This window comes from Sminthopsis crassicaudata, chromosome 1, assembly GCF_048593235.1.
Source record: "Sminthopsis crassicaudata isolate SCR6 chromosome 1, ASM4859323v1, whole genome shotgun sequence".
In the NCBI taxonomy this organism is placed as follows: Eukaryota; Metazoa; Chordata; class Mammalia; order Dasyuromorphia; family Dasyuridae; genus Sminthopsis; species Sminthopsis crassicaudata.
This window is the reverse complement of record NC_133617.1, coordinates 313,575,535-313,592,612: the sequence shown is the minus strand read 5'-3', so window position 1 is coordinate 313,592,612 and position 17,078 is coordinate 313,575,535.

Genomic DNA, 17,078 nt, shown 5'->3' with positions numbered 1-17,078 from the left:
CCAACACATAACTCTCTCCTAGAAGAGACTATCAAAAAATTAAGAGAGTTTGAAGAAAAATAGGGAAAGGAAAGAGAAGCTATGAAATTGGAGTTGGAAAAAATAAAGAATTCACAGGAGATTCAGGGAAACAAAATTTGTAAATTAGAAAAGGTTAAAAAATCACACGAAAATAGGATTTCTGAATTGGAAAAGGCAAAAAAGTCTCAAGAAAATAGGATTTCTGAATTGGAAAAATAAAATAATTCTCTAAAAAAAATTAGGTAAATGGAAAAAAAATTCAATAGAACAAAATAATTCATTTAAAAATGAAATTGGGCATTTACAAAAAGAACTAAAAACTGTGAATGAAGAAAATAACTCCTTAAAATTCAGGATGGAACAAATAAAAATGAATGATTCATTCAGAACCCAAGAATCAGTCAAACAAAACAAAACAAAACAAAAAAAAAAAAAAAAAAAAGAAAAGCTGGAGAATAACATCAAATACTTACTGGGAAAATCTACAGATCTGGAAAATAGATCTAGGAGAGATAATCTGCGGATCATTGGACTTCCCGAAAACTATGACCAGAAAAAGAGCCTAGATTCTATGTTACAGGAAATTATCAAAGAGAACTGTCCAGAGATAATAGAAACAGAAGGGAAAGTAGATGTCGAAAGAATTAATTGAAGTCCTTCTGAAATATACCCTAAAAAAAGAACACCACAGAACATTGTGGCTAAGCTGCAGAATTACCACACAAAGGAGAAAATCTTGCAAGCAGCTAGAAAAAAACAGTTTAAATACCAAGGTGCCACAATAAGGGTCATACAAGATCTGGCTGCCTCCACATTAAAAGATAGAAGGAAAAGCATTGGTTAAAGCTAAGAGAGAATAACAGTATATAAGTGATTTTATACATACATATCCTGTGTTTGAAGAGATTTACTCTGTAGGTCAAAAAAGGAGAAGATATGCACCTTTAGATTTGAATAAAATTAAAGATTTGAAAACAGGTTGTACTCTTTATGGGGCTACATCAGTTTATGTTAAAATGTTACTAGATGGTTTGTCTTATGAAGTCCTAATCCCAAATGATTGGAAAACCATAGCAAGGATATATCTAGAACCTGGAAAAAACTTATTGTGGCTTGTGGAGTTTCATGAATTATGTAAAATCCAAGTCAGATGCAATGTGGAAATAAGAATTAACACACAATTCACTTTTGAGCACTTAGCTGGTGACAGCCGGAACTAGAGAATTGTTAAGTACCGACTTAGCACTTAGTAAGAACCTAATATCTCATTATCTCATTAGCACTTAATAAGAACCTAACATATATATATATATATATAGATAGATAGATAGATAGATAGATAGATAGATAGATAGATATAGATAGTTAGATAGATATAGATATAGATATAGATATAGATATAGATATAGATATAGATATAGATATAGATATAGATATAGATATAGATATAGATATAGATATAGATACACACACACATACAATGGGAATCAACACAAAAGAACTGTTGTATGAAAATAATCTGAAAATCTTGCTTATATTCTCACATCATAATCTTATATATTTTATCTTCCCTGCATTTTGCTTTTCACAACTTTTTATTCATATTTGCTAGGAACTCCAATTCTATTATTCCTCATTATTTTTAGGCCATTATCTTGATCTAATTTCATTTTGCCAATATTAATTCTAATTCTGCTCTTCATTATCATGTAGACTTTACTTTTTCAGATAATATACTTGGTATAAAATATCAATTATTTATTTCCTATTACCATATTTTTCCTGAAAAGTAATAAAGCAAGAGAAATAAGAACTCATTAGCAGAAATGCATAGTGAAGCAAAGCAATTTTCCATTCTGCCAATTTCTCGCAAAGTGTATCTTGTTCTTCATATATAGTCCTTTACTTCTCTTTTAGGTACAGCCACAATTCTTCATCATTAATCTTCTATATTAATGGTTCATTAGATTTCTTAAGTGTATTAAGCATGTCAATTTATTTTTATAATTTTATAACAGATTTTTTTTCTGGTTCACATTACTTTACCCTCTCTTAATTCATGTATGTTTTTCTGTCTTTCTTTGAAAACAACTTCTTCATTTCTTTCTAATGCCACAATAGCATTACATTACATTACATTTAAATACTATAATTATTTTGGTCAACTTCCAAGTTATTAGTACTATTTTATTTTTATTCTTTGCCACCAAAAAGGCCACCTACCAATATTTTTGTACATAACTCTTCTTTTTATTTTGGTTTATTTAAGTAGAGGCGTAATAATAGTATTTCTGAGTAAAAGGTTATGTATCATTTAGAAAGTTTTGGGGAATATTTCTAAATTGTTTTCTATAACAACTGAACTAACAATCTATTTTCTAGGTTCTTTGGTTTGTTTTTGTTTTGGAGATAATCAAAGTTAAAGGACCAGTCAAGGTTTACTCAGCTAGAAAGTGTCTGAGGGTGAATTTGAACTCAGGTCTTCCTGATACCAGGTTATTGTAGACCCTAGCTGCCTCTCAGTAAATTCTTTTTTTTTATTTATAATTTTTTCACAGTATATATGCATGAGTAATTTTCCTTTTTATAATATTATCCCTTGTATTCATTTTTCCAAATTATCCCCTCCATCCCTCTACTCCCTCCCCTTGATGACAGGTAATCCCATACATTTTACATATGTTACAGTATAACCTAGATACAATATATGTGTGTAAATACCATTTTCTTGTTGCACATTAAGTATTACATACTGAAGGTATAAGTAACCTGGGTAGATAGACAGTAGAGCTAACAATTTACACGAACTTCCCAGTGTTCCTTTTCTGGGTGTAGTTATTTCTGTCCATCATTGATCAACTGGAAGTGAGTTGGATCTTCTTTATGTTGAAGATATCCACTTCCATCAGAATATTTCAAGTGTACAGCAATCTTCTGGTTCTATTCATTTCATTCAGCATCAGTTGATGTAAGTATTTCCAAGCCTGTCTGTATTCCTCCTGCTGCTCATTTCTTACAGAGCACTAATATTCCATAACCTTAATATACCATAATTTACCCAACCATTCTCCAATTGATGGACATGCATTCATCTTCCAGTTTCTAGCTGCCACAAATATTTTTGGACACAAAGATCACAAAAAGAGCTGCCACAAACATTTTGGCACATACAGGTCCTTTTCCACTCTTTAGTATTTCTTTGGGATATAAGCCCAATAGCAGCAATGCTGGATAAAAGGGTATACACAGTTTGATAACTTTTTGGGCATAGTTCCAAATTGTTCTCCAGAATGGCTGGATTCTTTCACAACTCCACCATCAATGTATTAGTGTCCCAGTTTTCCCACATACCCTCCAACATTCATCATTATTTCTTCTTGTCATCTTAGCCAATCTGAAAGGTGTGTAGTGGTATTTCAGAGTTGTCTTAATTTGCATTTCTCTGATAAGAAGTGATTTGGAACACTTTCATATGAGTGGATATAGTTTCAATTTCATCATCTGACAACTGTCTGTTCATATCCTTTGACCATTTATCAATTGGCGAATGGTTTGATTTCTTATAAATTAGGGTCAGTTCTCTATATATTTTGGAAATGAGATCTTTGTCAGAACCTTTAACTTTAAAAATATTTTCCCAATTTGTTACTTCCCTTCTAATCTTGTTTGCACTAGTATTGTTTGCACAGAAACTTTTTAGTTTGATGTAATCAAAATCTTCTATTTTGTGATCAATAATGATCTTCATTCTCCTCTGGTCATAAATTCCTTCCTCCTCCACAGGTCTGAAAGACTTTTCTCTGTTTCTCTAATCTATTTATTATCTCATTCTTTATGCCTAAGTCATGGACCATTTTGATCTTTTTAGGTATATGATGTTGAGTGTGGATCCATATCTAATTTCTGCCATACTAATTTCCAGTTTTCCCAACAGTTTTTTTCCAAATGATGAATTTTTATCCCTAATGTTGGTATCTTTGGATTTGTCAAAGATTAGATTGCTATAGATGTACCCTTTTTTGTCCTTTGTATCTAATCTGTTCCACTGATCGACCGGTCTATTTCGTAGCCAATATCAAATGGTTTTGGTGACTGCTGTTATATAATATAGCTTTAGATCAGGTACACTTAGACTACCTTCATCTGACTTTTTTTTTCATTAGTTCCCTTGCAATTCTCAACCTTTTATTCTTCCATATGAATTTTGTTGTTATTTTTTTCTAGGTCATTAAAATAGTTTCTTGGGAGTCTAATTTGTATACCACTTTATAAATAGATTAGTTTGGGAAGTATTGTCATCTTTATTATATTCGCTCGGCCTATCCAAGGGCACTGAATGTCTTTCTAATTATTTAAACCTGACTTTATTTTTGTGGCAAGTGTTTTGTAATTTTTCTCATATAAATCCTGACTTTTCTTGGGTAGATGGATTCCCAAATACTTTATACTCTCAACATTTGTTTGGAGTGGAATTTCTCTTTCTATCTCTTTTTGTTGGTGATATATAAAAATGCTGAGGATTTATGTGGATTTATTTTGTATCCTGCAACTTTGCTAAAATTCTGAATTATTTCTAATAGCTTTTTAACAGGGTCTTTGGAGTTCCCTAAGTATACCATCATGTCATCTGCAAAGAGTGATAGCTTAATTTCCTCATTTCCTACTCTAATTCCTTGAATCTATTTCTCAGCTCTTATTGCCCAGGCTAGCATTTCTAGTACTATATTGAATAGTAATGGTGATAGTGGACAACCTTTTTTCACTCCTGATCTTACTGGGAAAGGTTGTAGTTTATTTCTATTGCATATTATGCTTACTGATGGTTTTAAATATATGGTCCTGATTATTCTAAGGAATAGTTCATTTATTCCTATACTCTCAAGAGTTTTTAGTAGGAATGGATGTTGGATTTTGTCAAATTCTTTTTCTGCATCTATTGAGATGATCATATGGTTTTTATTAATTTGATTATTAATATGGTCAATTATAATAATAGTTTTCCTAATATTAAACCAGCCCTGCATTCCTGGTATAAATCCTACTTTATCATAGCGTATTATCCTGGGGATGATTTTCTGAAGTCTTTTTGCTAATATCTTATTTAAGATTTTAGCATCAATTTTCATTGATGAAATTGGTCTATAGTTTTCTTTCTCAGTTTTCAATCCACTTGGTTTAGGTATCAGTACCATGTCTGTGTCATAAAAGGAGTTTGGTAGGGCTCCTTCATCCCCTACTTTTTCAAATAGTTTATATAACACTGAGGCTAGTTGTTCATTAAATGTTTGGTAGAATTCACATGTAAATCCATCTGGTCCTGGGGATTTTTTCTTGGGGAGTTGATTAATAGCTTGTTTTATTTCTTTTTCTGAAATGGGACTATTTAAGCAATTTGTCTTCTCCTCTGTTAATCTAGGAAGTCTATATTTTTGGAGAAAGTCATCCATTTCACTTAAGTTATAAGATTTATTGGCATAAAGTTGGGCAAAGTAACTCATTATTTGTCTATTTTCCTCTTAATTGGTGGAAAGATCCCCCTTTTCATTTGTAATACTAACAATTTGATTTTCCTCTTTCCTTTTTCTGATCAGATTTACCAAAGGTTTATCTATTTTATTGGCTTTTTCATAAAACCAACTCTTGGTTTTATTTATTAATTCAATAGGTTTTTTTTTTTTTTACTTTCAATATTATTGATTTCTCCTGTTAATTTTTGTATTTCAAGTTTAATTTTTGGTTGGGGGGGTTTAATTTGGTCTTTTTCTAGCTTTTTAAATTGCAGGCCCAAATTCGTTAATCTTCTCTTTCTCTATTTTGTTCAAATAAGCCACTAAAGATATAAAATTTCCCCTTATTACTGCTTTAGCTGCATGCCACAGATTTTGGTATGATGTCTCATCTTTGTCATTATATTGGGTGAAATTATTAACTGTTTCTATAATTTGCTGTTTCACCCAATCATTCTTTAAGATGAGATTATTCAGTTTCCAATTACTTTTTGGTCTATTTACCCCTAACTTCTTACTGAATGTAGCTTTTATTGCATTGTGATCTGAGAAGAAGGCATTTATTATTTCTGCCTTCCTACATTTAATTTTGAGATCTTTATGTCCTAATATATGGTCAGTTTTTATATAGGTTCCATGAACTGCTGAGAAGAAAGTATATTCCTTTCTATCCCCATTCAATTTTCTCCAAAGGTCTATCATACCTAGTTTTTATAATGTTCTACTTACTTTTTCAAATTTCTTTCTCATTTGTTTTTGGTTTGATTTGTCTAAATCTGAGAGTGCAAGGTTGAGATCTCACACTATTATAGATTTACTGCTTATATCTTATTGCAATTCTCTTAACTTTTCCTTTAGAAAGTTAGATGCTATACCATTTGGTGCATATATGTTTAGTATTGATATGGCTTCATTATTTATGCTACTTTCAGCAGGATATAGTTTCCTTCTTTATCTCTTTTAATTAGATCACTTTCTCCTTTTGCTTGTTCTGAGATAAGGATAGCTACCCCTGCTTTTTTGGCTTTACCTGAAGCATAATAGATTCTGCTCCAACCTTTTACCTTTACTCTGTATGTATCTCCCTGCTTTAAGTGTGCTTCCTGTAAACAACATATTGTAGGGTTCTGATTTTTGATCCTTTCTGCTATCCATGTCCATTTGATGGGAGAGTTCATCCCATTCACATTTACAGTTAAAATTACTAATTCTGTATTTCCTGCCATCATATTATCCCCAGATTTTGCTTTTTCCCTTAACCTCTCTGAACCCCTTCTTCGATATTTAATTTATACACACCACTTGTGACGTGCAGCCCTCCCTTTTTTTAGTATCCCTCCCCCCTCTTGCCAAATCCCTTCCCTTTTCTTTTACCCTTCCCTTATTTCCCTTTTCCTTTTCCCTTTTCCTCTCACCCCTTTTAATGAGGTGAGAGAGAATTCTCTGAAAAACAAATATGTCAATTATTTACTCTTTGAGCCTCTTGTGATGAGATTAAGATTCACACAATGTTTCTCCCCCCCTCTACATTCCCTCAGATATGGTATATTTTCTATGCCTCTTCCTGGGATGTAGTTTCCCTCTTTTTATCACTCCTTCCCCTTTTTCTGATACTACCCCCTTCCCTTTACTACACCCCCCCTTTTTTTATATCTGTAAAATCAAATTATGCAGGCGGACTTTCTATATATCCACAACAGAGATACAGTTCTCAAGGGTTCTATGTACCTTTTTCTGTTTCTCTTCAGTCTTGTGGATGTAGATCAAATTTTTTGTTTAAGTCTGTTTTTTTTTCTTAGAAACCTATAGAATTCCTCTATTTCATTGAATGACCATCTTCTTCCATGGAAAAAAATGCTAAACTTAGATGGGTAATTTATTTTGGTTGCAATCCTTGATCTTTTGCTTTTCGGAATATCAGGTTCCAGGCCCTTTGATCTTTTAATGTGGAGGCAGCCAGATCTTGAGTGACCCTTATTGTGGCACCTTGGTATTTAAATTGTTTTTTTCTAGCTGCTTGCAAGATTTTCTCCTTTGTGTGGTAATTCTGCAGCTTAGCCACAATGTTCCATGGTGTTCTTTTTTTAGGGTCTTTTTCAGAAGGAGTTCGATGAATTCTTTCAATGACTATTTTCCGTTCCGTTTCTATTATCTCTGGACAGTTCTCTTTGATGATTTCCTGTAAAATAGAATCTAGGCTCTTTTTTTAGTCATAGTTTTCGGGAAGTCCAATGATCCTCAGATTATCTCTCCTAGATCTATTTTCCAGGTCTATAGATTTTGCCAGTAAATATTTGACATTATTCTCCAGCTTTTCATTTATTTTGTTTTTGTTTTGTTTGACTGATTCTTGGGTTCTCAATGAATCATTCATTTCTATTTGTTCTGTCCTGATTTTTAAGGAGTTATTTTCTTCATTCACATTTTTTAGTTCTTTTTGTATATGCCGAATTGAATTTTTAAATGAATTATTTTGCTCTTTTGATTTTTTCCATTTCCCTAATTTTTTTAGAGTGTTATTTTCTTTTTTCCAATTCAGAAATCCTACTTTCTTGAGACTTTTTATCTTTTCCAATTCAAAAATCATACTTTCTTGAGAATTTTTATCTTTTTGCAATTCAGAAATCCTCCTTTCCTGTTATTTTTTAACCTTTTCTAATCCATAAATTTTGTTTCCCTCCACCTCCTGTGAATTCTTTATTTTTTCATCGGAATGTTGTTATTCTCTATCATAGCTTCTCTTTCCTTTCCCCATTTTTCTTCAAACTCCCTAAATTTTTTAATAGTCTCTTCTAGGAGAGAGTTATGTGATGAGGGGCAGGTATCATTCCCCTTTAGAGTGTTAAATGCTGACTCTCTGCTGTTAACTTCCTCTGAGTTGGATATCTGCTCTTTCTCTGTGTATAAGGAATCAATTAAGCTTTTTACTCATGGTTAAAAATCATTTGGTGTCTGTCCTTGGGCTAAGAAGTGTATTTATTTATTTCTTTACCAGCTTCCTCCCAGACTGGATGGATGCAGCAGCTCCTGTGTCTCAGCTAAGAGATAGCTCTGGGGAAGGGTTCCCCTCCCCCTCCCTGGAAGTGCCTCAGAGGTGATTAGTAAGACTGCACTGTGAGGGTTGCCCAGTGAAGGACCCCGCTGTGTGTCCTGGTGACTTTCCTGAGGTTTAAGACTGAACAGTAAAGGCGACACAAAGCCCAGCCAATGAATCCCTTGGGGTGCAGATATCAGCAGCTGATGTCAAAAGCTCTTCCGCTCAAACTGGAAGTGTCTGCCCAGAAACCGAAGTCCCTATTTCAAAGGTTCCATTTCTCTGGGACTTCTGTGGCTGAGTTCCACAGCCTCAGGCCAAGCTCAGCACTATGTGGATTAGAAATTGCCTCAGGATGTGTCCCTGCTGTTCAGGCTCTTAAGTATCCCACAGTGAAGCCCTGGACAACAGAAAGTGGCTGCACAGTTGTGCCGAGGTCACTTCTGGATTGGGGTGGTTCTAGGATCTGGCTTTATATTTTAAAGTAGCTTGATTTCTCTTCTGAACTGCTATTTTATAAGTAGAGAAGAGCTAACAGCCTGTGCCAGATTCCTCTATCTTAGTGGCTTCTCTGATCTCAGAGTTCTCCCCAGCCCAATTGGCACAGTGTGCTAGTACCCAGCCTTCTGTGCTGGCCTCTCTTCTTCCTCCCCTTGGAACTGACCTTTTCTGTTTAAACTCCAGATTCTCTTCAGCTGGTACGTTGTGCTTCCAATCTTGTGGTTTCTATCAGTCCAGCATTATTTTTGAGGCTGATTTAACTAATTGGTAGTGAAGGAAGAAGGGAGCTTACAAATTCACATGTATCTTCTCCACCTACTTGGTGCCACCCCTGCCCCTAAATTTTCATAGTTTCTGGCTCATAGTATCCTTTTAGCACAATATGTGCCATGTAGAAGATCTTTAATAAATGCTATTTAATAAACTAAAATACATTGTTGTACAATGGATGGTTCCCTAAATATGAAGTTTTCATCTCAGTTCAGTAACCTTTGTAACTTTGGGCAAATTAATAAATATTTCTACACTTTTTTTCCCCCTGGAGAAGATAAATTTGCTACTATTGATATTTTTGAGGGATAGCAAAGGAGAAAATCTTCTTAAAGATCAAATTCATTTTATATGCCATGTACTCTTTCTTCTTCACATGTGGGTTAGAAGTCCCATACGTGGTTTTATCTTGTAATATAATAAAAAAGAATCTTGAATTTAGAATAATATTAAGTCAGTAAGATAGTACTACTTGCTGAAATAGAAATGATGAGAACCTTAGGGAAAATGCTTGCTGTTTGAATCTATTATAAACTAGGTAAGGAAATTCAGGCAGAGTTGAAAAGAACCCTACACTTTAGGAGAATACAGAATTGACCTCATGGCCTATAATTACACACAAGAAAAACTATGATAATATTTTAATTAACTGCTTGCATTTTTTATTTTTACAAGGGAATGGACAAAGGTGGTTTATACAGAAGTGAATGTAATAAAAAAGAATAGACAAAAATTATATTTTCTAATTTTTCTAGAGAAATGAAGTCTAAAAAGGTAAAAAAAAAAAAAAAAACATATTGTGGAGTTATACAATGAAATTGATACAAATGTACAGGAAAGTCATTAGCAAATATTTAAAATTTATTTCACTTCCAAAACACTTTATTGTCTATTAAAATTGTCTAACTTCAACTAATTACTCACTTAAACATGTGAGACATTATTTTTAGAACTGTACGATTGCTTTCAAGTTTTGTTATTGATTCTTGTTTACATTTCCAGTACAAAAAGAAATATTAAAAAAAATAATTCTTAACATTTCTTAATATCATTTTATGTTTTCTCAATGACATAAAAATAGCATGTAAATCTCCTTGTACCAATTGCCTTTCCTTGAAAAGGGAACCAATTTGATATAAATTGCACATGTTCAACCATAAAATATGTATTGCCATTTTTCCTTATTGCCAAAAATTTTATTTTAGGAAATAATACTTCAATTTGTATTGACTTAAGTATATTATCTATAGGTAGATAGCATTTTTCATCATAAGTAGTTCAGAATTATGTTGAATCATTACCTTGTTTACTGTAGCTGTCATTCACAGTTGAACATCATACAAAAAAGATGTTACTTCTAGTTCTGCTCACTTCACTTGGCATATATATCTTTTAGGGATTTTTTTTTCTGAAATCATTGGGCTTATCATTTCTTATAGCACTTCTTACAGTAGTTCTTATAGCAGATCAGACACTCCACAACTGATGAATTCTTTGCCACCAGAAAGAGCTGCTATAAATATTTTTGTACAAATCTGTCCTCTTACTTTGTTTTTATTTTTTGGGGATATAGAACACTACAGTAGTGGTATTATTTAGTAAAAGGATATACAAACCTTTGGGTATAGTTCCACATAACTCTCTATCTGTTAATTTTGGATTTTTCCAATCATACATTATTGTTCAAATTTTTCTCATCCTTTCCTAAATTTCCAGATGTCCTAGAAATTTTTGTCAAATAGAGATTTTGCTCCAAATTTTGGATATTTAGACTTCTCAAGCAACATATGGTCATATCTATTGTATGTTATATATATATATATATATATATATATATATAATCTATTCCACTGATCTAGGACTTTTTTGCTTAGCCAGAAGCATATTGATTTGGTGATTGTTGTTTTGTAATACAGCTTGAGATCTGCTACTACAAAGCCATTAACAGGATGAAAAATAAGCCGAAAAAAAAGTAGAACCACTGTTTGAGTAAAATGGAGTAATAATAACATGAAAAAGAAGGCAGAATTAATCAGTGATGATTTTGATAATTTGGTTAAAGATGATAATATTTATAAAAGAACAGAAAGAATGAATAATTAGGAAAGGAAACTTAAGAAAAGTAGAGAATCCAGTTAGTCATACAGCAAATATTAATGAAATACCTACTATGTGTCAGGCAATCTGCAAAATCGTTGGAATTGAAATATAAGCAGTTTACAATCTAATTCTGGAATACAATACAATAAAAGAAACTAAGAACCTGAGATAGCAAGGTAATCTTGAATTCATCACTCTAACCTATTTTTCATCACCTCCCTTCTCCATGTTAAAGCTGTTGTCAAGATTTCACCTTTGCAACATATCTCAAATACATTGACTTTATTCTTCCACTGCCAGCACTCTAGTGCTAGCCCTCTATCTTTCATCTTGAGTACTGTAATAGTTTGCTGGTAGAATCCCCTGTCTCATGTCTTTACCCATTTGTATCAATTCTACATTTAATCACTGAAGTGATTTTTCAAAAGAACAAGTCTTAGCATATGAACATATCCAACACATCTTCTGCCTTTATATTGGAAAACAACAATATTGTCCCTGAAAGCCCTTTGAACACCGAGTCCATGAATTTATCAGTTTGATTCTTACCTAGTCAGAAACTCAATATGATTTTCCATCAACTTTAACTAATTATGTCTCTTTCACAATCTAGTTATAAAATGTTTTTCTCATTCCATGTCTCCATACTTTTTTCAACTGATTTTCGATTTTCCCTTTAATATCTAAGCCTCTATTTCTTCCTCTTTTATCATCCTGGGCTTGACTTCATAGTTAATCAGCTCAACAGTTATTATTAGGAGGTTAACATTTATTCAATCTGAGAGAATAACAGTTAATTTAACCAGGACTTTATTTCAAAATGTTAGATGGGAGGGGGTAAAATGAGAAGATATTCTGACATTTCATAATAACTCCACTCATTCCAAATGTACTTTCACTGATTTCACATTGTGGAAGTTAAATTAATTATTTTCAAAAACATAATTTCACTTAACTTTTTGTCTGGAAAGGTACCAATCTATTTGGTAGTGGCTTACTGACCATAGATCTAGAGACAAAGAAATACTTGGAAGGACATATAGTCCAGTTTTCTTAATTTACAGATCAGGAACCTGAGGTTTATGATATTGTCTTGTCCCCAGTCAAAAAGGAGGTAAATATTAGTGATAGTTATTTGAATTTGATACTAACTCCAGAACAATTTTCTTTTAACTAAGTAAACACTCCCCACTGATAATTTTGGATGTCCATACATCCTGTTCTTATTTCCCTTTGTCACAATCATCTGTTCCTCTCTATTGGGGCTCTTCCTACATTTCTTATACATTTCCATTAGGGGCACCTCGTATGTTTCTTTTAGTATTGTTTTAAAGCTAAATTAACAGGAGGAAAAATAAGCTGAAACAAAAATAGAACAACTCTTTGAGTAAAATAGAGTGATAAACATGAAAAAGAAGGCAGTATTAATCAGTGATGATTTTGATAATTTGATTAAAGATGATAATATTTATAAGAGAAAAGAACAGAAATAATGAATAATTAGGAAAGGAAACTTAAGAAAAGTAGAGAAGCCAGTTAGTCATACAGCAAATATAGCTACATAGTTATATAGATTAATAGATGAAATAAAAATTCACTCTTGGTACAGTTACCCTTTTTTCCTTCTCTCTCTTATTGGCATAGTCTTTGTCAAGGAGAGAGAAAACCTCAACAATTCCCCCTCCATGGCAAGAAATATATTTCTATTCTTTGGACATAAGAAATAAAATAATTAAATACCAGATAGTTTCTTTTCATTTACCACTAGTCCTGTCAACTCTGCCAACAACAACAACAACAACAACAACAACAACAATCCTTGTCTAACTAGCAGCAGGATTTCCCATTGCTTTCTAGTTTCATGAGAATTCTTATCACAAATTTCAAGTTTGAGATGAAATATTCTTTCCTGTCTTTATTTTTGATAGCTGGCAGAAGTATTTTCTATGCAAGAGTCCTATCCCTCCAGCTGCCCCTATAGAGAACGAAGTCCTTTAAAAGCTCCCTATTTTGTTCTTTTAAGTGCTTTGGATGAAATTATTCAAGTCTTCCATTAAGGGTCAAACTTTTCTGTAATTTGCCTCTTCCTCAACTAAAAGTTCCTAAGCACAAAGGTAACTAATAAATAGTGTTATTTCCTCAAATTATTAATGAGAGCATATAAAGAGTGAACATTCTAGTTGTTATGTATAGGCATAAAAATACACCCACACTCACCATCTACCCACCCACACCACTATTTCAAGAGCCATCAAGGTCCACAATTAAAATGACAAGTCAGGATGAAATTTATTTAGTTTGGGAAAGGTACTTGATTCCAGGGACAAATTTGCCATTTACATTCTGTGGAAAATTCTCATTGGATGTGACAATTCTCCAAGCAAGAATATAAGTGAGAATAGTCATTCATAGAATCACTCTGCTCTTACTCAGAGAAGAGGGAAGTCTCTTCCTGAGTGAAACAGGAACATGATCCTACATTTTTTTAAATAATATTAGCCCTTGCATTCATTTTTCCAAATTATCCCCTCCCTCCCCGTGATGACAGGTAATCCCATACATTTTACATGTGTTACAATATAACCTAGATACAATATATGTGTGTAAATACCATTTTCTTGTTGCACGTTAAGTATTCGATTCTGAAGGTATAAGTAACCTGGGTAGATAGACAGTAGTGCTAACAATATACATTCACTTCCCAGTGTTCCTTCTCTGGGTATAGTTATTTCTGTCCATCATTGATCAACTGGAAGTGAGTTGGATCTTCTTTATGTTGAAGATATCCACTTCCATCAGAATACCTCTTCATACAGCATTGAAGTGTACAGTGATCTTCTGGTTCTGTTCATTTCACTCAGCATCAGTTGATGTAAGTCTCTCCAAGCCTCTCTGTATTCCTCCTGCTGGTCTTTTCTTAAAGAGCAATAATATTCCATAACCTTCATATACCATAATTTACCCAAGCATTCTCCAATTGATGGGCACATGATCCTAGATTTTTAAAAGCCAATTTGTGTCCTGCAAATTGCATATGTGAAAAGAATGTTTAGTTTGTTCCTTTTAAATTTTTTTCCAGATTCTCAGAGAACTAGTTATATGTTATCTTTATGTATCTGAGGAGGGGATTGAGTTAAGGTCAACTGATGTGTTGGGGATTTAGTATTACAAAAACAGAAGTAATCATAAATAGCCCACTGAGTTTCCTGTTAATTACTGAAATATGCTTCCTCCTACTGGTCAAGCTTTTGTCAAAATATACAGGTACAAAAAATCCAGGTACATAAGATGACAAATACAATTAGATTCAATTAAATGTGTCATATTATAAGGCATTGAAGTAGTATTTTTCCATAGTTTTCTAAAGAGAACAATTCTTTGTACACAATTTACATTTTCCTGTTCTTATTTGGCCTATAATTTTCCTTTACTTTTTTCTTCCTGGAGTTAGTATTAATTACCCAGTGAATTTCTGTTTTAATAAAGGTTACTTCTCTCTTTGACTTTACCTTGTAAAGTATTAAGCAAAACTATAAAGTTATTGTTATAATAATTATTATTAATCTTAGAGTGTCACTGAAGCTTTCAATTATTTTAAGATTTTAATATATAATAATTCCATTTTAAGTATTACTTAAGATTGAAAATATTTGAGAATAATAAGATTATGTCCAATGGATAGAAGATAAGTGATGCAAATCTTTGAGCATCATTTCAGGCCAAAATCATGGCCAATTAATAATTATTTATAGCAATTAATCTTAGAAGTAAATCATAATTATCTTAAATTAATAGAAATAATTTTGTAATTGCATGGGGCTACGGGAATAAATATAACTTTTCCATTAATTCTTTACTTTTAATTTTAAATTATAATAATATTAATACAAAAAAGTTATTTTAAAATAAGATGAGTGATGACATCTTATCTTTACTTTCATTTTGCATTGCTACTTCTCATTATAACCAGGTTTTAAATATTTTTTCAAAGAATGATTTCTAACCAAAAGATATAAATATCAATAATTTCACAAGAATGCCATTTTCATTTTACAAATGAGAAAAATGAATCCAAGAAATGTTAATCACTTTTGTGACTGAATGGAGAACTGATACGAGAATTAAAAAAAAAAACTTGACACAGAAGCATCCATCAGAAGTAATTTAAGCCAGATTTTGCAATAGAAAAGCTGGGACCTGATCCTAACTCTTCTGCCATTTCCTTTTCTAGATTATTTTATACATAAGGAAACTGAGATAACCAAATTTAAGCCATTTGTCCAAGGTCACACTCCTAGTAAGTATCTGAAATGCAGTTTGAACTCAGGTCTTCCTGACTCCAGTCCTGATATTCTATCTGCTGCACCACATAACTGGCCCAAAAATATATATTATTGATTATTTATTAGCCATGAAATATCATGACTATTTGATTTCTTCTTTTTTATAGATAATAGGTAATGGTATAATGTGAAAGAAAACTCTAGTGGATTACTTTGACACACTAAACACGTAGATAGTATGCTTTGTAATACTCCATAGATCTCCTCTGCCATATTCATTCATTTTTTCAATAAATATTTGTTAATTGTTTACTATGTGCTATTGTGCTAGATACAAAATGAGGCAAAAGGTAAATAATCCCAGTTCTCAAGAAAGTAAAAATCTAATCTGATAGGTACCAAGCAGGCCCATATATACAAAGCAAGCTCAAAACAAGATGAATAATCCAGCCACTCTGGAGAGCAACTTGGAAGTGTGCTCAAACCCCTATCAAACTGTGCATACCCTTTGATCCAGCAATATTATTACTGGGTTTATATCCCAAAGAGATTTACATCCCAAAGAGATTTTAAAGAAGGGAAAGACACATGTGTGTGCAAGAATGTTTGTGGCAACCCTCTTTGTAGTGTCCAGAAACTGGAAACTGAGTGGATGCCCATCAGTTGGAGAATGGCTGAATAAATTGTGGTATATGAATTATGGAATATAATTTTTCTGTAAGAAATGACCAGAAAGGCCTAGTGAGACCTACATGAACTGATGCTGAGAGAAATGAGCAGGACCAGGAGATCATTATATACTTAGACAACAATACTATATGATGATCAATTCTGATGGACATGGCCCTCTTCAATAATGAGATGAACCAAATCAGTTCCAATAGGGCAGTAATGAATTGAACCAGCTACATCCAGCAAAAGAATTCTGGGAGATAACTATGAACCATTACATAGAATTTCCAGTCCCTCTAATTTTATCCGCCTGCATTTTGGATTTCCTTCACAGGCTAATTGTACACTATTTCAAAGTCTGATTCTTTTTGTACAGCAAAATAACTGTTTGGACACGTATACATATATTGTATTTAACATACACTTTAACATATTTAACATGTATTGGTCAACCTGCCATCTGGGGAAGGAGTAGGAGGAAGGAGGGGAAAAGTTGGAACAAAAGGTTTTGCTGATAAATTACCTATGCATATATCTTGTAAATAAAAAGCTACAATAAAAAAGAAAGAAAGAAATAACCTTAAAATAAATAATAAAATAAAATGTGAAATATTAAAGAATTATATAAAACAAAAAGATGAATAAGAAATAATTAAAGTGGGAAAGCACATGCTTAGACTTGTTCTTTTG